This window comes from Drosophila subpulchrella, unplaced genomic scaffold (genome assembly GCF_014743375.2).
Source record: "Drosophila subpulchrella strain 33 F10 #4 breed RU33 unplaced genomic scaffold, RU_Dsub_v1.1 Primary Assembly Seq28, whole genome shotgun sequence".
Taxonomy (NCBI): domain Eukaryota; kingdom Metazoa; phylum Arthropoda; class Insecta; order Diptera; family Drosophilidae; genus Drosophila; species Drosophila subpulchrella.
The window spans coordinates 916694-943837 of NW_023665563.1; the positions used below are offsets into that span (position 1 = coordinate 916694).

General features: G+C 37.4%; 1 protein-coding gene across 3 annotated transcripts in view; it reads left to right on the forward strand.

Annotated features, from left to right (window-relative positions):
• LOC119559655 (protein argonaute-3) overlaps nucleotides 1-27144 on the forward strand; it is a 336633-nt gene continuing 309489 nt past the window's right edge. For 2 of the 3 annotated variants that reach the window (XM_037872704.1, XM_037872705.1), the window contains exon 1: nucleotides 1-135. The gene's annotated coding sequence lies outside the window, so the exon portion shown is untranslated. The remainder of the gene's footprint in view (nucleotides 136-27144) is intronic. The other variant, XM_037872703.1, reaches the window with a different exon arrangement.

Consider the following 27144-nt stretch of genomic DNA (forward strand, 5'->3'; position numbering starts at 1 on the left):
TATTTTACATATTTGCAAATGTGCTTGTACAAGGTGTGAATTGTGTCGAGTTTTGTTTCCTTAATTAAATTAATTTTGAGAACCAATTTAATAAAAAAAAGCCTTAACGGTTTTAATTCTGAAATAAATTATCACGTAAGTATTCGTCTAAAAATTACTGTAGTAATCTACAACAAGAAAATACAATTTCGAGGAAAACGCATTGTAAGTTTTAAAGCGCCATAAGTTTTCCAGCAAAGCGATCAAATTTTCACGGTTTCCACGTTCTGTCTTATACATAATATAGACTCAATAAACACGCATACCTTCTTCATTCTTATCTCTGTAATCCACTTCAGGACTCTTCTAGTAAATGGGCAATATACATATATATTGTTTGTACATATGTAGGTGTGTATATCCCGGCTGCAGTCCCATTCACCAAACAAACTTACATTTTCTATATATACATATAGTATTGATTAATTCACAAAAGAATTACTGATTTAACTCGATCAACTCAACTTCTCGTCAATATTTAATTTCAATTGTCCATCACAGTGAAAAATCATAAATATATCATTATAGACTTCTCAATATTTTACATCAGACGTCCATTCATTTAAAATGAATGCTTGTAGTACGACTTACATGAGCATACTTACATATACAGTGGCGGCAAAAAAAAAGCTCCATTCTTTTTGCAATTCTACATGTTATACAGTGGATTCCATTAATATTCGATATGTTTATACCCGTTACTCGTAGAGTAACAGGCAGAAGGAAGCGTTTCCGACCCCATAAAGTATATATATTCTTGATCAAGATCACTAGCCGAGTCGATCTAGCCATGTCCGTCTGTCCGTATGAACGCTGAGATCTCGGAAACTATAAATGCTACAATACTGGGATTAGGCAAGCAGATTCCTGAGATTCCTGCGCAACGCAAGTTTGTTTCAGCAGAGTGCCACGCCCACTCTAACGCCCAAAAACCGCCCAAAACTGTGGCTCTTACAGTTTTAATGCTAGAATAAAAATTTTATCTGAAATTCGTTGTTCTCATAAATACCTATCGATTGACCCAAAAAAAAGTTTGCCACGCCCACAAACCGCCCACAAACTTCAAAAAATCGTAAGTATGAACGTGGATATCTCGAAAACTATCAAATATAGAGAATCGGGATTTCAGATTTAGATTCCGTAGCTATGTACGCAGCTCAATTTTGTGACGCCAATATGCCACGCCCACAAACCGCCCAAACCTGTGGCGCCCACAATTTTTATGCTAGAAGAAAAATTTTAACTGAAATGTATTGATCTCGTCAATACCTATCGATTGATCCAAAAAAAATTTGGCTAGTGATTCTGATCAAGAATATATATACCTTCTTTTGCCTGTTGCATACTTTCCGTCGAACTAGTCGGAGAAAGTTACATTTAAGCGGACGGCATTGGAACAGTAAAGCTGTGTTGGGAAGAAAACATAATAAACCTTCAGTGTAAATTGGTGGTCGTATCGAAAGCAACTAACAACGGGTTCGAAATAAGTTTTTCGAAAAGTACACTGATCGGCATAAGTATTTTGACAAAACAAAAGTTAAGTATACTCATAATTTGAACTTACTGAAGGTAATTTAAGTGCCGTTTGAATAATACAATGCCTTTCTTAACCCATACAGTACTTATTGAAAAGGACGAATTTGTGTGAAGATCTACTTTTTAAACTTTTTTCCTCGTCTTGAAAACTTAAATTTTTTGATGTAATAAGTTTCTTCAAACAAAAATAATAGTAAATGCAAAAAGAATTTTTCAAAAATCAATTTGCTTATATTTTTTGAATGTTTAAAATCCATGATTCGAAACCAATTGGTATATGGTCTGCAACAAGTAACCACAAGTGACTTTGTTTGCAAGACGTGTGCCAATTTCCAAAAATGTCGGAAAATCGTTCAAGCAATGTGTTGGGATTGATTCATAAGGACGTATGCGGTCCTATAAGAACTGTTTCCAAAAGAGGAGCGCGGTTTTATGCTACATTCATCGACGACAAGACGCGTTACGTATCAGTGTACAAATTAAAATTGTCACTGGTAACATATTTAAAAAAATATATTTTATTATTTACTCAAACTTGGTGTTCAACCTTTTTTAATACACAATTACAAGACACTTATTTCTAACATTCGAACCGATCGCGGTCTCGGACAAAATAGGACTGCCTTCTTAATTCTAAAAAATTATCCAACGAACCTCGGCCAGAAGCTTTCCTTTTCTTAAGCTTCCAGAACTTTAATTTTTGTTTAAAATAAAAGCTTATGCTGAAATTGGCGCATCTCGTTGTGAAATGAAATTATGCTTACCGATGCAATTTGATTGAAAATCGGAACGCAATATGATCTGAACTTAGAATTATAGTTGTTATTGCTATAATTGTTATAACCCTGATTGTACTTTTGCCTATTCTTAATCTGTAAGGATTTATCTATGTCCATCGGCTCTGGCTTGTTTTGTTAAGCTTTATTGGAATTCCATTGATTATGAGAATTATATTGTGCATTATACTGTCTGCCCTGATTCCAATTATGATTTTTATTCTGGTTATAATTGCTTCTATTCTGGCTATCGGGTTGGTTAAACCTCAAGTTATTAGTATTCCTTTGATTACTATTATGCTTATAATGGTTACTTTGTTTTGGTCTATTACTTAAGTTTTGGTACCCGAATAAATTGGACTCATAATTCTTGCGCTGTGATGATGTGAAATTGTTTGCGAATAGGGCCCTCAGATTATTGCTTTCTAGTTCTTGTACTATTACCATAGCGTTCGGTAAGTCTGGTGGATTCATAGAAAATATAACGTCTGAGATATGGCCGTTGAGGCCTGTTATGAATACCCTTAGTGCTGTCTTTTTGTGTTTTTCGTTAATTTCAGCAGTTAATGGTTTATTTCTGCCGTAAGTCATAATGGTTTTATTTATTAGAAGAGTTCGTTTTTTATTAACTAACCCATAATATTCCATTATGGACAGTTTCCCTTGACTTAGCACTTCTAAGTCTTGTTCAATTATATGGATTGGACGTTTGTCGCTAAAAACAAAGTCCAACCTTGCCATTATGGCGTCAAAATTTAATACTGTTGTTGTTGCTTATAGTACTTAAATAAAATATAAAAAAATAAACAGTATACGCTCACTAATTGTCTTCTCTTCTTCCTGGGATTAATGTGATGTCTTCTGTTTTCCTTTGATGATCCTGCCCAGACTCCAAGTTGATCGTGGAAAAGTATTTAGCTTTCCCAAGGTTTGACAAAATCACCGAAGAATCTTGCATTGGATATCTGTCCGGATTGGTGTTTTCATTTAGTTTTTATAGTCCATAACTAATCTAAGTTTTGGGGTACCATCTTCATTAAAACCCTTTTTTGTTACTACTAAAACAGGAGAATTATAAGGGCTTTTGTTTGGTCTTATAATTCCTTCTTTCATCATGCGACTAACTTCATAGTTTACGAAATCTGAAGCTGATAGAGCATAGGGATACTGTTTGCTATAAATAGCTCTATCGTTTTCGGTGTTTATTTCACCGCGAATATCAGTCCTGAAAGGGACTTGCATGTTTATCTTCGAGTGCTCTTTATTGATAATATTTATTATCTCATTTTCCAAATCCATTCTTTGGTTTCGAGTTGATTCACTCATATTGTTTATTTCATTGTTTTCGGATAAATCAACGATGGCTTGTTCAGGACTTTTTAATCCCAAACTAGAATTTTTGTCGGATACTTCAACGACGGCGCTCAGGATTTTTGAGTCCCAAACTAGTTTTGCTTTGATTTGCCTCTTCAGACTCAGTTAATATTTTGGCCTTTTCAAAGTATTTTCGTATAATAAATTCCTTTAATGGAAGAATTGTTTTTCTTCAGATAAGGAAAGTTGGTTAATAGAACTGTCGTTATCATAAATCTATTTTTCTTCTTTTCCCCCATATCTTTTTACTCCTTTTTCTGTGTCTATTACAGCTCCTATTTTTTAAAAATTGGTTGTAACCTATTAGAAAGTCTGATTTTAACCCATCTATTTCATAAAATGTGAAACGCGTGTCAAAGATCGTTACCATGTGATAATATTTAATTATAGAATATCCATTAACCGTAGATACTCCTTTATATATAGTAAGCTCGTTTTTGTTTTTATAAATCCCTGTTTTGATATAGCAGGGGGTTGCTGCTGTGTCAATTAAAATTTTAAGTTTTTTATTTATCTTGCTATCATATCGTATTAAGTAGGGTAAACCTACTCCGGATTCTGACCTAAAAAATGGTCCTCTTCAATATTATTTAATCGCCTAGTTTTGTTTGCCGGTTGGTTAACCGTTCCTGTTGGTTCTCTTTTGTTCTGTGGATTATTTTGCTGAGTTGTTTGTGTCTCTGGCTTTTTATTTTGATTCTATTTATTCTGATTATAGTTGTTGTTGCTATAATTGTTATAACCCTTATTGTACTTTGGCCGATTCTTAATCTGTAAGGATTAAGGCGTCAAGAACGTAGTCGACGCATCGAGTCATAAGGACGAGCGGCAACCTGACCGCCATCCGTCCCGAGAAGTACAGCTTTGCGGCAGTCCCGCGGGATCGGAACATTTCTACCTCTTCTCTTCTTCTACCACTTTAATTCCTGTATATATTTAAGCTTTATTTATTTAAAAAAAACTACATACATGCGTACATCGACAATTTCTCCAGCGCACTGTGCGCGTGTGGGTCAAGGGCTTACAATAAATGTTAAAGTCCGTAATTCTTTACAAAAATCCGAATATCCGATATAATACATATATATTAAATTTGCCTACTAGACAGTGTTACCGTATACTTATAAGGACTTCGATTGGTTCCTAAATTCCAATTTCGGTTTCGTTTCCTTATTTCTGAATTAAAATTCTAAATTATTTTCCTTTATAGTATTATCAGCAAAAACGGCTTTAACCCAATTTATGGCCACAGCTGACTGTCAGGTGCTCCTACACCGACGTTATCCGCCTGTAAAATCCGTCGCAATCATTTCAATTCCTTGTGGAAAACGGTAGAGGCAGCATATGCTCCGATTGCGTTGTGGCTGCAGGCGAGAGCGCCGCAGACACGAAATCCATACTAATATCTAAATATTACCATTCCATTGTATCGAAATCCCCACTCAACAATGATAGCTTTCGGTCAGCCTGAAGAAAGCTTACTTAGCGTTTGGAAAATATGCGAATGCAGGTGAACAGTCGCCTGAAATCTCTCTTCAATGTGCAACCCATAGCACAGGAGTGTGGAACAGCCTTAAAGGAAATTCACCTCACTATTCAAGGTTGCTCAACATCCCTTCAATTTTCCGGCATTAATTTGTATATTGATGGACGTTGATGCACATGCACTACGAGCAGTACAAACAAGTGGCCCAACGACACCAAGCACGTGCTTGTTACGCGCGGGGCCCTTTTATCAATTTGGGCAATAAAAAAAACAAATAGAGACGGGACACAAATGAAAATAAAAGAAGCATCTAAGAAAGAAGCAAATGAGTTAAAATATTAGTTTTTAATACCGGGATAGAAGTTGAAGTGCAAATTAAATGATAAAGGTTGTTATAATTATTACATAGAACGCGAAAGGGCTCGTGCAGACAAAAATTAGATGTACATCGTGGCAAATTTAGGGGATAATAATTTCGTGTAAGTCTAACAGGAACATTGAAAGTTAGGCGGTTTACAGGTTCTACAGAATCAATATCACCTCTTATAAGATTTTGCATAAAAATAGTACCAAGCATTGTTCTACGATTTGCAAGGGTAGGTAAATTAAGCAATAGTAATCTACTCTGATAGGAAGGTAGCCTTATGTTTTGATCCCAGTTCAAACTACGAAGGGCAAAAAGAAGAAATTTTTTTGTACCGACTCAATACGGTCAATATGCACTTGATATTGTAGACTCCAAACCGAAGAACAATATTCCAAAATAGGACGGACAAGGGAGGTAAATAATAATTTGGTTGTATAAGGGTCATCAAATTCTTTTGACCAACGCTTTATAAACCCAAGAACACTCATGGCCTTGCTGACAGTGGACATTATGTGGCAGTCAAATTTAAGTTTTGGGTCCAGAAGAACGCCTAAGTCATTAACTGAATATATACGGTCGAGTGGCGTATTTTGAAGAGAGTAACTAACAAAAGTAGGAGTACCCCTATGAAAAGTCATAACGTTGCATTTAAGGCAGTTCAAATTTAAAACGTTATACTCACAGCATCCCTGAAAACAATCAATATCTGACTGTAAGTTGAAACCCGACGCTATATCGTTATGTGATAAACAAAGCTTAACATCATCAGCATACATTAGTACACGAGAGTGGGTTATGATAGAGGGAAGATCGTTAATAAACAAAGTAAACAGCAAAGGGCCCAAACGACTACCCTGAGGCACTCCAGATGTCACGTAGATCAATTTTAAAGCAGCGTTCTTGAATATAAGCCTCTGAGTCCTACCATTTAAATAACTTGAAATCCAAGATAATAGTTTACATGAAAACCCAAGCTGATTTAATTTGAATAAGAGAAGAGAGTGGTTGACAGAGTCAAAGGCCTTACTAAAATCTGTGTATATAACGTCAGTCTGCATTTTATTCTTAAATCCATTTATTACAATAGATGACAATTCCAGAAGGTTGGTGGTGGTCGATCTTCGCTTAACAAAACCATGCTGACTCGGTGATATTAGCGAGGAACATAAATGTTGCAAATGAGAAGTAATAATACGTTGAAATGCTTTAGGAATTGCCGACAATTTAGAAATACCTCTGTAATTCTGGGCATCCGCCATCGCATCCTTTTTGTGAAGTGGAATGATAAAAGAGTCCTTCCAGATAGTAGGAAAAACTGACGATGAAATAGACAAATTAAAAAGTTTAAGAATCGGTTTACATATGGTTGACGCACAAAACTTAAGCACACACCCGGGGAGTCCATCAGGACCGGGAGAATAAGTTGGCGTTGTTTTTTCTAAGTCTCTTACGAGAGAAATTTCCGTAATTTCAGGGGTAAAGATACAATTTGCCTTATTTAAGGGATTAGGGTAGTTAGAATTTGACCAAGCAGCCGAACTATAAGTAGTTTGGAAAAACTCGGCAAATAAATCAGCAATTTCAGAATCCGTCGATGCCTCCATTGAGTTAAAACGTACCGATGAAGGCAATGCTGACGACTTACGCTTGGCATTGACAAAGCATCGACATTAATGGCATTTACATCGACTTAAATACATAGAATAGCAATGACTATTGAGAACATTAAAATCCGATCGAGCCACCACATATTTCGAAAAATCAAATGGCTTACCCGATACTTTTTATAATTGTTAGTTTTAAGGTTTTTAAGTCTTTGAAACGCATTGGTAAACCAAGGAGACCTGTTTAGCTTTAAAGGAAGCCTATCAGGAACGCATTCATTAAAAAAAGTATTTAACACTATATAGAATAGTTTAGTGGCACTTTCAATATCCATACAATTGTACAAGTCTGTCCAATTATATTGAGAAATCATATCGATAAGTTTTTATAGTCACATTTTCGAAAACATCTCATTTTAGCTGGAGAAACTAAAGGAGAGAGGGTATCAACGCAGGGGAGGCAGATTGTCAATTCCATTGTTGGATGATATCGGTCTTCAGGTACAACAAGAGCGTCAATTCTAGATACCGAGACTTCAGACAGGTCTGAAACAAACACAAGATCTAATTGTCTATTTAATGAATTCCGTATAAAGCTTACTTGCTGTAACGATAATTCTAAAAGGCCATCTACAAAATCATGGACGGATATGGGTTTGGCGACAAGTAAGTCAGTAGGAGGAGACCAAGAAATATCAGGGAGATTAAAGTCATCCCAAAACAATCAAAAAGTCTCTGTTAGAAAGAAGGGATAGAACAGATTTTATCGCAGACAGATGGTGCTCATAAATTATTAAATCAGAGCCAGGTGGAATATAGGAACATGTAACAAAAATGGATAAGGATTGCAAGGAAACTTTTCACACTAACAAATTCAATTTCGTTAGGGGTATCATAGTGAATTTTTTCGGATGTTAGGCTAGTGGTAACGGCAATCAGCACACCGCCTCCCCTACGTGAGGAGCGATCGGTCCTATAGGCATCAAAGCTATTTGACAGAACTTCAGAGTCAGATATCTCAGGTTTCAGCCAAGTTTCCGTAAAAGCCCAAATATCTGCGGTAAATGCAGAGGAGTCAGCATAAAGCTTGGGTAGCTTCATATTTAGTCTCTAACATTTTGATAAGCCAAAAATAAACTTTTTAGTTTTTTGGCGCAGTGCAAGGTCTGTTATTTGTTCTCGGTTTATTGGGAACAAATTCTTTTATTACTAAATCATCATTAAGGGGGTATTCTAGTCTAGAGGCTCTAGTTTCGAGCCTTTTTTAACAATTAATTAAAACTAAAAAATTGATATTTTTAGTGTCGGGTTTTTTATCATTTGTTTATTTAACTTAGAAGAGTACATAATATAAAATTAAACCAAAAACCAAAGCAAGTGGGACGCGATAGCCAACATGGCCGCTGGCATCCTGAAGGATCTAAGGCGTCGAGAACGCAGTCGACGCATCGAGTCATAAGGACGAGCGGCAACCTGACCGCCATCCGTCCCGAGAAGTACAGCTTTGCGGCAGTCCCGCGGGATCGGAACATTTCTACCTCTTCTCTTCTTCTACCACTTTAATTCCTGTATATATTTAAGCTTTATTTAATCAAAAAAAACTACATACATGCGTACATCGACAATTTCTCCAGCGCACTGTGCGCGTGTGGGTCAAGGGCTTACAATAAATGTTAAAGTCCGTAATTCTTTACAAAAATCCGAATATCCGATATAATACGTATATATTAAATTTGCCTACTAGACAGTGTTACCGTATACTTATAAGGACTTCGATTGGTTCCTAAATTCCAATTTCGGTTTCGTTTCCTTACTTCTGAATTAAAATTCTAAATTATTTTCCTTTATAGTATTATCAGCAAAAACGGCTTTAACCCAATTTATGGCCACAGCTGACTGTCAGGTGCTCCTACACCGACGTTATCCGCCTGTAAAATCCGTCGCAATCATTTCAATTCCTTGTGGCAAACGGTAGAGGCAGCATATGCTCCGATTGCGTTGTGGCTGCAGGCGAGAGCGCCGCAGACACGAAATCCATACTAATATCTAAATATTACCATTCCATTGTATCGAAATCCCCACTCAACAATGATAGCTTTCGGTCAGCCTGAAGAAAGCTTACTTAGCGTTTGGAAAATATGCGAATGCAGGTGAACAGTCGCCTGAAATCTCTCTTCAATGTGCAACCCATAGCACAGTAGTGTGGAGCAGCCTTAAAGGAAATTCACCTCACTATTCAAGGTTGCTCAACATCCCTACAATTTTCCGGCATTAATTTGTATATTGATGGACGTTGATGCACATGCACTACGAGCAGTACAAACAAGTGGCCCAACGACACCAAGCACGTGCTTGTTACGCGCGGGGCCCTTTTATCAATTTGGGCAATAAAAAAAACAAATAGAGACGGGACACAAATGAAAATAAAAGAAGCATCTAAGAAAGAAGCAAATGAGTTAAAATATTAGTTTTTAATACCGGGATAGAAGTTGAAGTGCAAATTAAATGATAAAGGTTGTTATAAAACAAAAAATTAGATGTACATCGTGGCAAATTTAGGGGATAATAATTTCGTGTAAGTCTAACAGGAACATTGAAAGTTAGGCGGTTTACAGGTTCTACAGAATCAATATCACCTCTTATAAGATTTTGCATAAAAATAGTACCAAGCATTGTTCTACGATTTGCAAGGGTAGGTAAATTAAGCGATAGTAATCTACTCTGATAGGAAGGTAGCCTTATGTTTTGATCCCAGTTCAAACTACGAAGGGCAAAAAGAAGAAATTTTTTTTGTACCGACTCAATACGGTCAATATGCACTTGATATTGTGGACTCCAAACCGAAGAACAATATTCCAAAATAGGACGGACAAGGGAGGTAAATAATAATTTGGTTGTATAAGGGTCATCAAATTCTTTTGACCAACGCTTTATAAACCCAAGAACACTCATGGCCTTGCTGACAGTGGACATTATGTGGCAGTCAAATTTAAGTTTTGGGTCCAGAAGAACGCCTAAGTCATTAACTGAATATATACGGTCGAGTGGCGTATTTTGAAGAGAGTAACTAACAAAAGTAGGAGTACCCCTATGAAAAGTCATAACGTTGCATTTAAGGCAGTTCAAATTTAAAACGTTATACTCACAGCATCCCTGAAAACAATCAATATCTGACTGTAAGTTGAAACCCGACGCTATATCATTATGTGATAAACAAAGCTTAACATCATCAGCATACATTAGTACACGAGAGTGTGTTATGATAGAGGGAAGATCGTTAATAAACAAAGTAAACAGCAAAGGGCCCAAACGACTACCCTGAGGCACTCCAGATGTCACGTAGATCAATTTTAAAGCAGCGTTCTTGAATATAACCCTCTGAGTCCTACCATTCTAATAACTTGAAATCCAAGTTAATAGATTACATGGAAACCCAAGCTGATTTAATTTGAATAATAGAAGAGAATGATTGACAGAGTCAAAGGCCTTACTAAAATCTGTAGATATAACGTCAGTCTGCATTTTATTCTTAAATCCATTTATTACAATAGATGACAATTCCAGAAGGTTGGTGGTGGTCGATCTTCGCCTAACAAAACCATGCTGACACGGTGATATTAGCGAGGAACATAAATGTTGCAAATGAGAAGTAATAATACGTTGAAATGCTTTAGGAATTGCCGACAATTTAGAAATACCTCTGTAATTCTGGGCATCCGCCATCGCATCCTTTTTGTGAAGTGGAATGATAAAAGAGTCCTTCCAGATAGTAGGAAAAACTGACGATGAAATAGACAAATTAAAAAGTTTAAGAATCGGTTTACATATGGTTGACGCACAAAACTTAAGCACACACCCGGGGTGTCAGTCCATCAGGACCGGGAGAATAAGTTGGCGTTGTTTTTTCTAAGTCTCTTACGAGAGAAATTTCCGTAATTTCAGGGGTAAAGATACAATTTGCCTTATTTAAGGGATTAGGGTAGTTAGAATTTGACCAAGCAGCCGAACTATAAGTAGTTTGGAAAAACTCGGCAAATAAATCAGCAATTTCAGAATCCGTCGATGCCTCCATTGAGTTAAAACGTACCGATGAAGGCAATGCTGACGACTTACGCTTGGCATTGACAAAGCATCGACTTAAATACATAGAATAGCAATGACTATTGAGAACATTAAAATCCGATCGAGCCACCACATATTTCGAAAAATCAAATGGCTTACCCGATACTTTTTATAATTGTTAGTTTTAAGGTTTTTAAGTCTTTGAAACGCATTGGTAAACCAAGGAGACCTGTTTAGCTTTAAAGGAAGCCTATCAGGAACGCATTCATTAAAAAAAGTATTTAACACTATATAGAATAGTTTAGTGGCACTTTCAATATCCATACAATTGTACAAGTCTGTCCAATTATATTGAGAAATCATATCGATAAGTTTTTATAGTCACATTTTCGAAAACATCTCATTTTAGCTGGAGAAACTAAAGGAGAGAGGGTATCAACGCAGGGGAGGCAGATTGTCAATTCCATTGTTGGATGATATCGGTCTTCAGGTACAACAAGAGCGTCAATTCTAGATACCGTGACTTCAGACAGGTCTGAAACAAACACAAGATCTAATTGTCTATTTAATGAATTCCGTATAAAGCTTACTTGCTGTAACGATAATTCTAAAAGGCCATCTACAAAATCATGGACGGATATGGGTTTGGCGACAAGTAAGTCAGTAGGAGGAGACCAAGAAATATCAGGGAGATTAAAGTCATCCCAAAACAATCAAAAAGTCTCTGTTAGAAAGAAGGGATAGAACAGATTTTATCGCAGACAGATGGTGCTCATAAATTATTAAATCAGAGCCAGGTGGAATATAGGAACATGTAACAAAAATGGATAAGGATTGCAAGGAAACTTTTCACACTAACAAATTCAATTTCGTTAGGGGTATCATAGTGAATTTTTTCGGATGTTAGGCTAGTGGTAACGGCAATCAGCACACCGCCTCCCCTACGTGAGGAGCGATCGGTCCTATAGGCATTAAAGCTATTTGACAGAACTTCAGAGTCAGATATCTCAGGTTTCAGCCAAGTTTCCGTAAAAGCCAAAATATCTGCGGTAAATGCAGAGGAGTCAACATAAAGCTTGGGTAGCTTCATATTTAGTCCCCTAACATTTTGATAAGCCAAAAATAAACTTTTTAGTTTTTTGGCGCAGTGGAAGGTCTGTTATTTGTTCTCGGTTTATTGGGAACAAATTCTTTTATTACTAAATCATCATTAAGGGGGTATTCTAGTCTAGAGGCTCTAGTTTCGAGCCTTTTTTAACAATTAATTAAAACTAAACAATTGATATTTTTAGTGTCGGGTTTTTTATCATTTGTTTATTTAACTTAGAAGAGTACATAATATAAAATTAAACCAAAAACCAAAGCAAGTGGGACGCGATAGCCAACATGGCCGCTGGCATCCTGAAGGATCTAAGGCGTCGAGAACGCAGTCGACGCATCGAGTCATAAGGACGAGCGGCAACCTGACCGCCATCCGTCCCGAGAAGTACAGCTTTGCGGCAGTCCCGCGGGATCGGAACATTTCTACCTCTTCTCTTCTTCTACCACTTTAATTCCTGTATATATTTAAGCTTTATTTAATCAAAAAAAACTACATACATGCGTACATCGACAATTTCTCCAGCGCACTGTGCGCGTGTGGGTCAAGGGCTTACAATAAATGTTAAAGTCCGTAATTCTTTACAAAAATCCGAATATCCGATATAATACATATATATTAAATTTGCCTACTAGACAGTGTTACCGTATACTTATAAGGACTTCGATTGGTTCCTAAATTCCAATTTCGGTTTCGTTTCCTTACTTCTGAATTAAAATTCTAAACTATTTTCCTTTATAGTATTATCAGCAAAAACGGCTTTAACCCAATTTATGGCCACAGCTGACTGTCAGGTGCTCCTACACCGACGTTATCCGCCTGTAAAATCCGTCGCAATCATTTCAATTCCTTGTGGCAAACGGTAGAGGCAGCATATGCTCCGATTGCGTTGTGGCTGCAGGCGAGAGCGCCGCAGACACGAAATCCATACTAATATCTAAATATTACCATTCCATTGTATCGAAATCCCCACTCAACAATGATAGCTTTCGGTCAGCCTGAAGAAAGCTTACTTAGCGTTTGGAAAATATGCGAATGCAGGTGAACAGTCGCCTGAAATCTCTCTTCAATGTGCAACCCATAGCACAGGAGTGTGGAGCAGCCTTAAAGGAAATTCACCTCACTATTCAAGGTTGCTCAACATCCCTACAATTTTCCGGCATTAATTTGTATATTGATGGACGTTGATGCACATGCACTACGAGCAGTACAAACAAGTGGCCCAACGACACCAAGCACGTGCTTGTTACGCGCGGGGCCCTTTTATCAATTTGGGCAATAAAAAAAACAAATAGAGACGGGACACAAATGAAAATAAAAGAAGCATCTAAGAAAGAAGCAAATGAGTTAAAATATTAGTTTTTAATACCGGGATAGAAGTTGAAGTGCAAATTAAATGATAAAGGATGTTATAATTATTACATAGAACGCGAAAGGGCTCGTGCAGACAAAAATTAGATGTACATCGTGGCAAATTTAGGGGATAATAATTTCGTGTAAGTCTAACAGGAACATTGAAAGTTAGGCGGTTTACAGGTTCTACAGAATCAATATCACCTCTTATAAGATTTTGCATAAAAATAGTACCAAGCATTGTTCTACGATTTGCAAGGGTAGGTAAATTAAGCAATAGTAATCTACTCTGATAGGAAGGTAGCCTTATGTTTTGATCCCAGTTCAAACTACGAAGGGCAAAAAGAAGAAATTTTTTTTGTACCGACTCAATACGGTCAATATGCACTTGATATTGTGGACTCCAAACCGAAGAACAATATTCCAAAATAGGACGGACAAGGGAGGTAAATAATAATTTGGTTGTATAAGGGTCATCCAATTCTTTTGACCAACGCTTTATAAACCCAAGAACACTCATGGCCTTGCTGACAGTGGACATTATGTGGCAGTCAAATTTAAGTTTTGGGTCCAGAAGAACGCCTAAGTCATTAACTGAATATATACGGTCGAGTGGCGTATTTTGAAGAGAGTAACTAACAAAAGTAGGAGTACCCCTATGAAAAGTCATAACGTTGCATTTAAGGCAGTTCAAATTTAAAACGTTATACTCACAGCATCCCTGAAAACAATCGATATCTGACTGTAAGTTGAAACCCGACGCTATATCATTATGTGATAAACAAAGCTTAACATCATCAGCATACATTAGTACACGAGAGTGTGTTATGATAGAGGGAAGATCGTTAATAAACAAAGTAAACAGCAAAGGGCCCAAACGACTACCCTGAGGCACTCCAGATGTCACGTAGATCAATTTTAAAGCAGCGTTCTTGAATATAAGCCTCTGAGTCCTACCATTTCAATAACTTGAAATCCAAGATAATAGTTTACATGAAAACCCAAGCTGATTTAATTTGAATAAGAGAAGAGAGTGGTTGACAGAGTCAAAGGCCTTACTAAAATCTGTGTATATAACGTCAGTCTGCATTTTATTCTTAAATTCATTTATTACAATAGATGACAATTCCAGAAGGTTGGTGGTGGTCGATCTTCGCTTAACAAAACCATGCTGACTCGGTGATATTAGCGAGGAACATAAATGTTGCAAATGAGAAGTAATAATACGTTGAAATGCTTTAGGAATTGCCGACAATTTAGAAATACCTCTGTAATTCTGGGCATCCGCCATCGCATCCTTTTTGTGAAGTGGAATGATAAAAGAGTCCTTCCAGATAGTAGGAAAAACTGACGATGAAATAGACAAATTAAAAAGTTTAAGAATCGGTTTACATATGGTTGACGCACAAAACTTAAGCACACACCCGGGGAGTCCATCAGGACCGGGAGAATAAGTTGGCGTTGTTTTTTCTAAGTCTCTTACGAGAGAAATTTCCGTAATTTCAGGGGTAAAGATACAATTTGCCTTATTTAAGGGATTAGGGTAGTTAGAATTTGACCAAGCAGCCGAACTATAAGTAGTTTGGAAAAACTCGGCAAATAAATCAGCAATTTCAGAATCCGTCGATGCCTCCATTGAGTTAAAACGTACCGATGAAGGCAATGCTGACGACTTACGCTTGGCATTGACAAAGCATCGACTTAAATACATAGAATAGCAATGACTATTGAGAACATTAAAATCCGATCGAGCCACCACATATTTCGAAAAATCAAATGGCTTACCCGATACTTTTTATAATTGTTAGTTTTAAGGTTTTTAAGTCTTTGAAACGCATTGGTAAACCAAGGAGACCTGTTTAGCTTTAAAGGAAGCCTATCAGGAACGCATTTATTAAAAAAAGTATTTAACACTATATAGAATAGTTCAGTGGCACTTTCAATATCCATACAATTGTACAAGTCTGTCCAATTATATTGAGAAATCATATCGATAAGTTTTTATAGTCACATTTTCGAAAACATCTCATTTTAGCTGGAGAAACTAAAGGAGAGAGGGTATCAACGCAGGGGAGGCAGATTGTCAATTCCATTGTTGGATGATATCGGTCTTCAGGTACAACAAGAGCGTCAATTCTAGATACCGTGACTTCAGACGGGTCTGAAACAAACACAAGATCTAATTGTCTATTTAATGAATTCCGTATAAAGCTTACTTGCTGTAACGATAATTCTAAAAGGCCATCTACAAAATCATGGACGGATAAGGGTTTGGCGACAAGTAAGTCAGTAGGAGGAGACCAAGAAATATCAGGGAGATTAAAGTCATCCCAAAACAATCAAAAAGTCTCTGTTAGAAAGAAGGGATAGAACAGATTTTATCGCAGACAGATGGTGCTCATAAATTATTAAATCAGAGCCAGGTGGAATATAGGAACATGTAACAAAAATGGATAAGGATTGCAAGGAAACTTTTCACACTAACAAATTCAATTTCGTTAGGGGTATCATAGTGAATTTTTTCGGATGTTAGGCTAGTGGTAACGGCAATCAGCACACCGCCTCCCCTACGTGAGGAGCGATCGGTCCTATAGGCATCAAAGCTATTTGACAGAACTTCAGAGTCAGATATCTTAGGTTTCAGCCAAGTTTCCGTAAAAGCCCAAATATCTGCGGTAAATGCAGAGGAGTCAGCATAAAGCTTGGGTAGCTTCATATTTAGTCTCTAACATTTTGATAAGCCAAAAATAAACTTTTTAGTTTTTTGGCGCAGTGCAAGGTCTGTTATTTGTTCTCGGTTTATTGGGAACAAATTCTTTTATTACTAAATCATCATTAAGGGGGTATTCTAGTCTAGAGGCTCTAGTTTCGAGCCTTTTTTAACAATTAATTAAAACTAAAAAATTGATATTTTTAGTGTCGGGTTTTTTATCATTTGTTTATTTAACTTAGAAGAGTACATAATATAAAATTAAACCAAAAACCAAAGCAAGTGGGACGCGATAGCCAACATGGCCGCTGGCATCCTGAAGGATCTAAGGCGTCGAGAACGCAGTCGACGCATCGAGTCATAAGGACGAGCGGCAACCTGACCGCCATCCGTCCCGAGAAGTACAGCTTTGCGGCAGTCCCGCGGGATCGGAACATTTCTACCTCTTCTCTTCTTCTACCACTTTAATTCCTGTATATATTTAAGCTTTATTTAATCAAAAAAAACTACATACATGCGTACATCGACAATTTCTCCAGCGCACTGTGCGCGTGTGGGTCAAGGGCTTACAATAAATGTTAAAGTCCGTAATTCTTTACAAAAATCCGAATATCCGATATAATACGTATATATTAAATTTGCCTACTAGACAGTGTTACCGTATACTTATAAGGACTTCGATTGGTTCCTAAATTCCAATTTCGGTTTCGTTTCCTTACTTCTGAATTAAAATTCTAAATTATTTTCCTTTATAGTATTATCAGCAAAAACGGCTTTAACCCAATTTATGGCCACAGCTGACTGTCAGGTGCTCCTACACCGACGTTATCCGCCTGTAAAATCCGTCGCAATCATTTCAATTCCTTGTGGCAAACGGTAGAGGCAGCATATGCTCCGATTGCGTTGTGGCTGCAGGCGAGAGCGCCGCAGACACGAAATCCATACTAATATCTAAATATTACCATTCCATTGTATCGAAATCCCCACTCAACAATGATAGCTTTCGGTCAGCCTGAAGAAAGCTTACTTAGCGTTTGGAAAATATGCGAATGCAGGTGAACAGTCGCCTGAAATCTCTCTTCAATGTGCAACCCATAGCACAGTAGTGTGGAGCAGCCTTAAAGGAAATTCACCTCACTATTCAAGGTTGCTCAACATCCCTACAATTTTCCGGCATTAATTTGTATATTGATGGACGTTGATGCACATGCACTACGAGCAGTACAAACAAGTGGCCCAACGACACCAAGCACGTGCTTGTTACGCGCGGGGCCCTTTTATCAATTTGGGCAATAAAAAAAACAAATAGAGACGGGACACAAATGAAAATAAAAGAAGCATCTAAGAAAGAAGCAAATGAGTTAAAATATTAGTTTTTAATACCGGGATAGAAGTTGAAGTGCAAATTAAATGATAAAGGTTGTTATAAAACAAAAAATTAGATGTACATCGTGGCAAATTTAGGGGATAATAATTTCGTGTAAGTCTAACAGGAACATTGAAAGTTAGGCGGTTTACAGGTTCTACAGAATCAATATCACCTCTTATAAGATTTTGCATAAAAATAGTACCAAGCATTGTTCTACGATTTGCAAGGGTAGGTAAATTAAGCGATAGTAATCTACTCTGATAGGAAGGTAGCCTTATGTTTTGATCCCAGTTCAAACTACGAAGGGCAAAAAGAAGAAATTTTTTTTGTACCGACTCAATACGGTCAATATGCACTTGATATTGTGGACTCCAAACCGAAGAACAATATTCCAAAATAGGACGGACAAGGGAGGTAAATAATAATTTGGTTGTATAAGGGTCATCAAATTCTTTTGACCAACGCTTTATAAACCCAAGAACACTCATGGCCTTGCTGACAGTGGACATTATGTGGCAGTCAAATTTAAGTTTTGGGTCCAGAAGAACGCCTAAGTCATTAACTGAATATATACGGTCGAGTGGCGTATTTTGAAGAGAGTAACTAACAAAAGTAGGAGTACCCCTATGAAAAGTCATAACGTTGCATTTAAGGCAGTTCAAATTTAAAACGTTATACTCACAGCATCCCTGAAAACAATCAATATCTGACTGTAAGTTGAAACCCGACGCTATATCATTATGTGATAAACAAAGCTTAACATCATCAGCATACATTAGTACACGAGAGTGTGTTATGATAGAGGGAAGATCGTTAATAAACAAAGTAAACAGCAAAGGGCCCAAACGACTACCCTGAGGCACTCCAGATGTCACGTAGATCAATTTTAAAGCAGCGTTCTTGAATATAACCCTCTGAGTCCTACCATTCTAATAACTTGAAATCCAAGTTAATAGATTACATGGAAACCCAAGCTGATTTAATTTGAATAATAGAAGAGAATGATTGACAGAGTCAAAGGCCTTACTAAAATCTGTAGATATAACGTCAGTCTGCATTTTATTCTTAAATCCATTTATTACAATAGATGACAATTCCAGAAGGTTGGTGGTGGTCGATCTTCGCCTAACAAAACCATGCTGACACGGTGATATTAGCGAGGAACATAAATGTTGCAAATGAGAAGTAATAATACGTTGAAATGCTTTAGGAATTGCCGACAATTTAGAAATACCTCTGTAATTCTGGGCATCCGCCATCGCATCCTTTTTGTGAAGTGGAATGATAAAAGAGTCCTTCCAGATAGTAGGAAAAACTGACGATGAAATAGACAAATTAAAAAGTTTAAGAATCGGTTTACATATGGTTGACGCACAAAACTTAAGCACACACCCGGGGTGTCAGTCCATCAGGACCGGGAGAATAAGTTGGCGTTGTTTTTTCTAAGTCTCTTACGAGAGAAATTTCCGTAATTTCAGGGGTAAAGATACAATTTGCCTTTTTTAAGGGATTAGGGTAGTTAGAATTTGACCAAGCAGCCGAACTATAAGTAGTTTGGAAAAACTCGGCAAATAAATCAGCAATTTCAGAATCCGTCGATGCCTCCATTGAGTTAAAACGTACCGATGAAGGCAATGCTGACGACTTACGCTTGGCATTGACAAAGCATCGACATTCATGGCATTTACATCGACTTAAATACATAGAATAGCAATGACTATTGAGAACATTAAAATCCGATCGAGCCACCACATATTTCGAAAAATCAAATGGCTTACCCGATACTTTTTATAATTGTTAGTTTTAAGGTTTTTAAGTCTTTGAAACGCATTGGTAAACCAAGGAGACCTGTTTAGCTTTAAAGGAAGCCTATCAGGAACGCATTCATTAAAAAAGTATTTAACACTATATAGAATAGTTCAGTGGCACTTTCAATATCCATACAATTGTACAAGTCTGTCCAATTATATTGAGAAATCATATCGATAAGTTTTTATAGTCACATTTTCGAAAACATCTCATTTTAGCTGGAGAAACTAAAGGAGAGAGGGTATCAACGCAGGGGAGGCAGATTGTCAATTCCATTGTTGGATGATATCGGTCTTCAGGTACAACAAGAGCGTCAATTCTAGATACCGTGACTTCAGACAGGTCTGAAACAAACACAAGATCTAATTGTCTATTTAATGAATTCCGTATAAAGCTTACTTGCTGTAACGATAATTCTAAAAGGCCATCTACAAAATCATGGACGGATAAGGGTTTGGCGACAAGTAAGTCAGTAGGAGGAGACCAAGAAATATCAGGGAGATTAAAGTCATCCCAAAACAATCAAAAAGTCTCTGTTAGAAAGAAGGGATAGAACAGATTTTATCGCAGACAGATGGTGCTCATAAATTATTAAATCAGAGCCAGGTGGAATATAGGAACATGTAACAAAAATGGATAAGGATTGCAAGGAAACTTTTCACACTAACAAATTCAATTTCGTTAGGGGTATCATAGTGAATTTTTTCGGATGTTAGGCTAGTGGTAACGGCAATCAGCACACCGCCTCCCCTACGTGAGGAGCGATCGGTCCTATAGGCATTAAAGCTATTTGACAGAACTTCAGAGTCAGATATCTCAGGTTTCAGCCAAGTTTCCGTAAAAGCCAAAATATCTGCGGTAAATGCAGAGGAGTCAGCATAAAGCTTGGGTAGCTTCATATTTAGTCCCCTAACATTTTGATAAGCCAAAAATAAACTTTTTAGTTTTTTGGCGCAGTGGAAGGTCTGTTATTTGTTCTCGGTTTATTGGGAACAAATTCTTTTATTACTAAATCATCATTAAGGGGGTATTCTAGTCTAGAGGCTCTAGTTTCGAGCCTTTTTTAACAATTAATTAAAACTAAACAATTGATATTTTTAGTGTCGGGTTTTTTATCATTTGTTTATTTAACTTAGAAGAGTACATAATAAAAAATTTAAAAAAAAATTTTTTTTTCATCGAGTTATGCGTCCTTGAAGTAGAGGGGGAAAAAAAAGGCCGTGTCCTCGTCGCCATGATTTCTACCCTTGTGGTCATCTTAAAAATAAAAAAAAAAAGGTTCTTAATCAGTACGAATGTCGCTATGTCATGAACCAGCAAAACTAAAAAAAAAAAATGTTTTTCATAAAATGGCGGCCACTCAAAAAAAAGGTCGATTTTTTTTCCAAATTTTTTAATTTTATCGAATTTTTTAAAAATATTACAAATTTTAAATTCTTAATTTTTGTTGGTTCATGAGATAGAGAGATATTGAAAGAATATTCATGCCAAATTTTAAGTAAATCGGCTGATTAGAACTTGAAATATTATGGCTACCGTATCAGAAAAAGTAGTTTGGAGAAAAATGCGTTTAAAGTTTTACGTTAAATTTCAGGCAGTGTAACTGATAGAATAGCACGTATAACTTACATTCTCTTAATCAGCCATAATTTTCAAAATAATTTGAATTTTGAAAAATCCGTTTAGGGAGATATTTTTGAATATCTAAACTATCGAATTATGAAAAAACAAAAATGTTCGATTTTTTTAAATTTCTAGACTAGAATACCCCCTTAAGCCAAAAGCTTTCAGAAAGTAGTACCTTAAACACATCAGGCGGAGCAAATATTTTAAAAGACGATATACCACGAGCATATGAAAATCTAAATTGTTCAACTGAAATATTCTCGGATGGGAATTTTTCACGAATAAATTCCAAAACATCCTCACATGTGGTATCTGGGGTGAATCTCAAAACAAATAATTGTTTTCTATGTGGAACAACTGATAATTTCTTACGTCCCCCAGCAGCAGATTGCACCTCACTAAGCTGAGAGCCAGAAACGGTAACTTCTGTACCTATAGGTACGGTCGGCACCGTAGCCGGCACTGAAGTTTTTTTTACCACCCGACTTCGAGAAGCAGTGACTTCACCTGAAACAGCTGTATCCATAGGCGCAGTAGGTTCACTTACCACAGTGTTAACAGAGACTGCTGCAGCCACCAAGTTCGGATTTGGGGTGGATACCGTGACCGTATTAACTACCGCTAAGCTGGTTTTTTTACGCTTAGGCGACTCAGTTAGTAATTTTTTATTATTAAATTGGGCACAAACGGAATTGAACCCCTCATTGAGCTGTTTAAAAGCACCAGAGAGATTCAAAAGGCTGTCTCGAGTCTGCTTCATAAAGCCGCTCATCTCAACAACCATTTCCTTGCAGGATTCACATGACCACATGAGTCCAGAATTCTGATCAATGAAGTCTTTGACTCTACCAGTAAATCCTGCGCATTTAACGTGCATTATCGATTCGCAGAGCCAGCAGAAAATAAAAGGGTCTTTAGAGCAAACAAGAGCCATTTAAAGAAAATGAAATAAAATAAAATAGTATATGAAAAATACCTCAAGTAAATTTGGCACTGGGATCAAATTCCAAAACCACAAAGGCACAAAACACGAAAAAAAATAAGAGCGCGAGATAGAGTATTAATTTAAATTGTAAGAGAGCACGAGAGAATAAATCTTCTATCGATTGAGCGTTGCTTGTGGGACACTGACAACTTTACGCAGAACAGTTACAATGTAAATCAAGCAAGAGAGAGAGAGAGAGAGAGAGAGAGAGAGAGAGAGAGAGAGAGAGAGAGAGACAAGAGAATAGCACACCAAAAGTCTACCAGAAATTTGGCAGGTTCAGAGAGAGTTTAAGTTACAGTTGTAATATAGAGCGGGAGAGATAGTGAGAATCAAAGAGTTTTAGCAAGTTTAGTGAGTATAAAATTACACTAACAAAGCTAGGAGATTAAACAAATCTAATATAAATGTTAAAATAACTATAATCACTGGGAGATCTAGTAAAAAACACTAAACACACTAACCCAGCGGTTAGACTAAGCTTTGTTAATAAACAAACACAAAACACTCGCAAAAAATCACAGAATAGACAAAAATTCAGAGCACAAGAGTAAACACAACCGTTCACAAGCGACGCTAAATCGTATTACGTATGATTAATATTGAAGATTTAGACACTATTTTGGTTTATTTGTGCTCGACAGAACTACCAAAGCTCACGCTCTCATTATGGAAGCAATCCATCCAAAAAATTGCCGAAATTCCTACGTGGCTCGAGCTTAATTTCTTTCTTTTCTTTCTTTTGACTGAGCGCAATCGAACCTTTGAGGCCGTTAATAGCTTTTGACTTGAAAACCCACCGATCCAAGTTTGGGGGCGGCTGCATAAAGTCCTCCTCCTCCGAAGCTCTTATTTTGCATTGGTATCCATAGGAGCGACTGGTCTAGTCCAATTAAAATCTTCGGGACCGCATTACTGGACGGTTTTTTTCGCTTTATCTTCTTCTTGATGCATACTTTGCATCGGTTGATTAAGGTATATACATACATATATATGCATACACATTTTTCAGACCACGGCGTTTTGGTGTGCCCACTCCTAATATGGAGCCTGACCATCTTTGCGTTCTCTTTCGCTGACTGGCTACCGAACCACTGAACGTTGAGCTGCCGACACTTGACCGTCGGTTTTAGGTTTGGAGTGAGCTCTTCTTCGATCAGGGTTAAGGAAGAACCTTAGTCTAACAGCGCGTAGGTGTTTATCTACGTATTTTCCGCCTGCAGAGTTACGGGTAAAATAAGGAATAGTTAGAGATTTCAATGCGACTCGACGCAGCTAACGTTCTCACTTGGCTGACGACTTCCATACCGCTTGCGCCATGCTTTCCGACGCCGGGATGTCCGGTTGAAATGAATTGTACATGTGTCCACTCTCCATTCATGAGAATCAAATTCGATGCTTTCTTTCAATTTGGTATATTTGACTGGTGCTGGCTGGCAACACCCTTCACTTAGGATCCTTGTTATCCCGCTCGTAATAGTGGACACTAGCTTAGCGAGCTTGTTTAGCCATTCTTTAAGTGCTAGACTGTTGGGTAGCACCCTATTCCGGAGGGGTCTTGGCCCTGTCCAACTTTTTGCTCAGAGGATAGCTTGGCGATCAGCTCCTTCATTAATGTAGGGGCTACTCCCCGATCAGAGTTGAATGTAGAACCGTGTGGTAAATGGCATCTTCACTATGTTGTGCTCTTGGATCGCCTGCACTTCTCGCAAGCTTTCCAGTTGGCTACGAATCAATTGTTCCGGACGTCCGTAACGAAAACGTAGCTGACCTATTATAAAGCCTGAACGTTAATCGGGTGTATAACAGCGGCTGGACAGATGCTCGCGCTTCACCCTTCAGGTGTTTCTCTAGCCTCTGGTTGTTTTCAAAAGTAGTACAATTATACGCCAAAGTCGTCTCGATGAACGCGCTTTGGAATATTGGCAATTGGCCTCACCTTCGAACTCTGGAAGATCAGGCAGTCTGCGCCCAATTAAAGGACTCGAAGAAGCTGCTCCAGGGGAACTAACCGATGCACACTGGGCCAGCCGATTTGATTTTTGGCCAAAAATAGGTTTTTTTATTTTAAGAACATGACCAGACCGAGTATGGAGTCCTTTTTATAATACATTAAACTAATTTATGCTAAAGTTTCAAAGAAATCGGGCAAGTAGTCTTCTTTTACCGTATTTTTAAAGTAAAAAATGCATCAAATATTGATGGAAATGAAAAAAAATCTGGAAGTCAAAGATGCTGATGTAGCTGTTCGACTTCTTTACAAAACTTTTAGAAGTCATTATTTTCAACAAGTAAAAAATATTAAATAGCTCGTATGTCTTACTTGTTTCGTAAAAGAAACTTTTTCGTTGATTTTTAATGCTTTTTTTTTAGCAAATGAGTTCTTTGCTTTTCGAGTGCTTTTGAGTGCCATCCCTAAATGGAGTCATTACATCAAAAATAAATTCTTTGATTAATTTACTAAAATCGCTCATCGTTGACTCGATGCGGTTTTGCTTTAGTTTTCAGTAATTTAAGTTTTAATTGATGGCTTAATTTGAAGTCGAACCATTTTGATGAGCTTTACTAAGAATGCCCAAAAGTATGCCGTATTTTTTTTCTTCAGGTTTTGAAGTACGTTTTGCGCACCAATATTTGATGTTAGATTGCCAAACATCTAAAATCTACTTTTTTCATTCATTCCCGCTTATTTTATTTCTGAAATCAAACAATCGAATGAAATATCAATATTTCGAAAAGAGAAATACCAACTTTTTGGCTCGTCTCTAAAAAATGTTCACAATTTCTGTTATTCATAAGGGAGGACTTAAGTATGCATAAAGGTATGCTGCATTTCTTGCACTTCCTTCGGATGAGAACTAAAATATATTATACAAATATAAATGAAGCTTAAATAAATACGTAGTCGAAGGCCTCGTAGCTAGCACTACATCCCCTACGTTAGTATTAGTTTTGTAAACTTTACTGTGATGTTAAATAAATAAATAAATAACTGAAGCATACTTTTGTGATGACTTCAGAATATGTCAAATTAACGTTAAACAAATTAAAAAACAATATTTTACAAACAATTTTTTTCTAATAATTTGATTTTAAGAATCTAAAGAGATAACAAGAAGACAAAAATATAACATTTTGTTAGGTCGATTATTATATAAACGTTGAAGTGGGAGCCTCCGTAGCAATTTTTAACGGCTTATAAATCTTTAACGACATAATATTTTTTAGTGGTGTTCATTTTATTTAATTGGTTTTCTCTCATACTTAATCGTGTATGAAAATGGATTGAGTGCGTCTTCTAGTTATTATTTAAAAAATAAAAAACCGAAAAGTATGTAACATTTTCCGATTTTGGATTGTTTTATCTATATCATATAAAATTCCAATAAAATGTTCTTTTAGTGCGTTAAAAAGTTCAGTCTTTCCAGAGAAAAACGCAAAAAACTGCATTCTTCTAACTATCCCAGGAAAGAAATTACAGATTTTTGGCCAATAAATTAACTTTCTGGCCCAGTGTGCGATGGCGGGTGTACCATCAAATTCCCGTTGTACTTGCACGTATTGCAGTACTGGATGCCCGTAGCCGACACGGTACATGATGTCGAATAGCTTAGCGTTGTACACTTTATGTTGAGTCTGATTTGTCCCACTCGGTTGTGGCGGCAAATTTCCACTCAATAATGGTGGCAACTGTTCATCTAAAAATGGCGTTACAGACTCAGACAAATTCTACGCAGATTTCTACTCAGTAATGGTGGCAGATTTCCACTAAAGCTCTTCTCTGACGTTTCACTCAAACAATGCTCGACATTCGCGGCCCGGCTCTCTCCAGTACCGCTTGATCCGTTTCTAACGGGATCCTTTCCGGCTGCATCTTCCCCTTCACATGACTTTGCCTTTTATAGCTCCTTTTCCAAGGTTGCGATCCTTTCTTTTGGCACCGCTAACTTGGATGCCGTGTCGTTCGTGACCTTTCCTGATCCATCAGGCTTTAGACCGCCGCTTCTGTTTAAACCCTTAGACTTTGTAGTCGGTGACCGCTGCAACTCACCGCCAAATACAACTTGGACTTTTTTCGGTGTGCCGACTGTGGTCGCCGGTTCAATCGCGGTAGTCCATGTCTGTCCAATTCTAGGGCTCCGCCGGGGTAAATGTCATGTCGCCATAAAGTAGTACGAATTCCGCAAAAGTTTATTAAAAACAAGGAAGAACGCTATAGTCGAGTGCCTCGACTATCAGATACCCGTTACTCAGCTAAAGGGACCAAAGGGAAATGGAGATAAGCAAGCAGCAAAGCAAGACTGAAATGCGCCACCTACCGGCGGTAGACAGATTTAAGCGTTAGGGTGGGCGTGGCAAATTTTTTTGGGTCAATCGATAGGTATTGACGAGACCAATACAGTTCAGTTAAAATTTTGTATCTGGCTTGAAAATTGTGGGCGCCACAGGCTTGGGCGGTTTGTGGGCGTTAGAGTGGGCGTGGCGTATTCGCGTAACAAACTTGAGCTGCGCACAAGGCTACGGAATTTAAATTTGAGATCCCAATTCTCTATCCTTGATAGTTTCCGAGATATCCACGTTCATATTTACCATTTTTTTTAAAGTTTGTGGGCAAATTGTGGGCGTAAAAGTGGGCGTGGCAAATATTTTTTTTTTGGGTCTATCGATAGGTATTGATGAGAACAATTCCACTCAGTTAAAATTTTTATTCTAACATCAAAACTGTAGGAGCCACAGTTTTGGGCGGTTTGTGGGCGTAAGAGTGGGCGTGGCACCCTACTGAAATAAACTTGCTGCGTAAGAAGCTCAGGAATCTGCACGCCAAATCTCAATATCCTAGCTCTCATAGTTTTCAAGATCTCAGCGTTCATCCGGACAGACAGACGGACATGGCTAGATCGACTCGGCTAGTGATCCTGATCAAGAATATATATACTTTATGTGGTCGG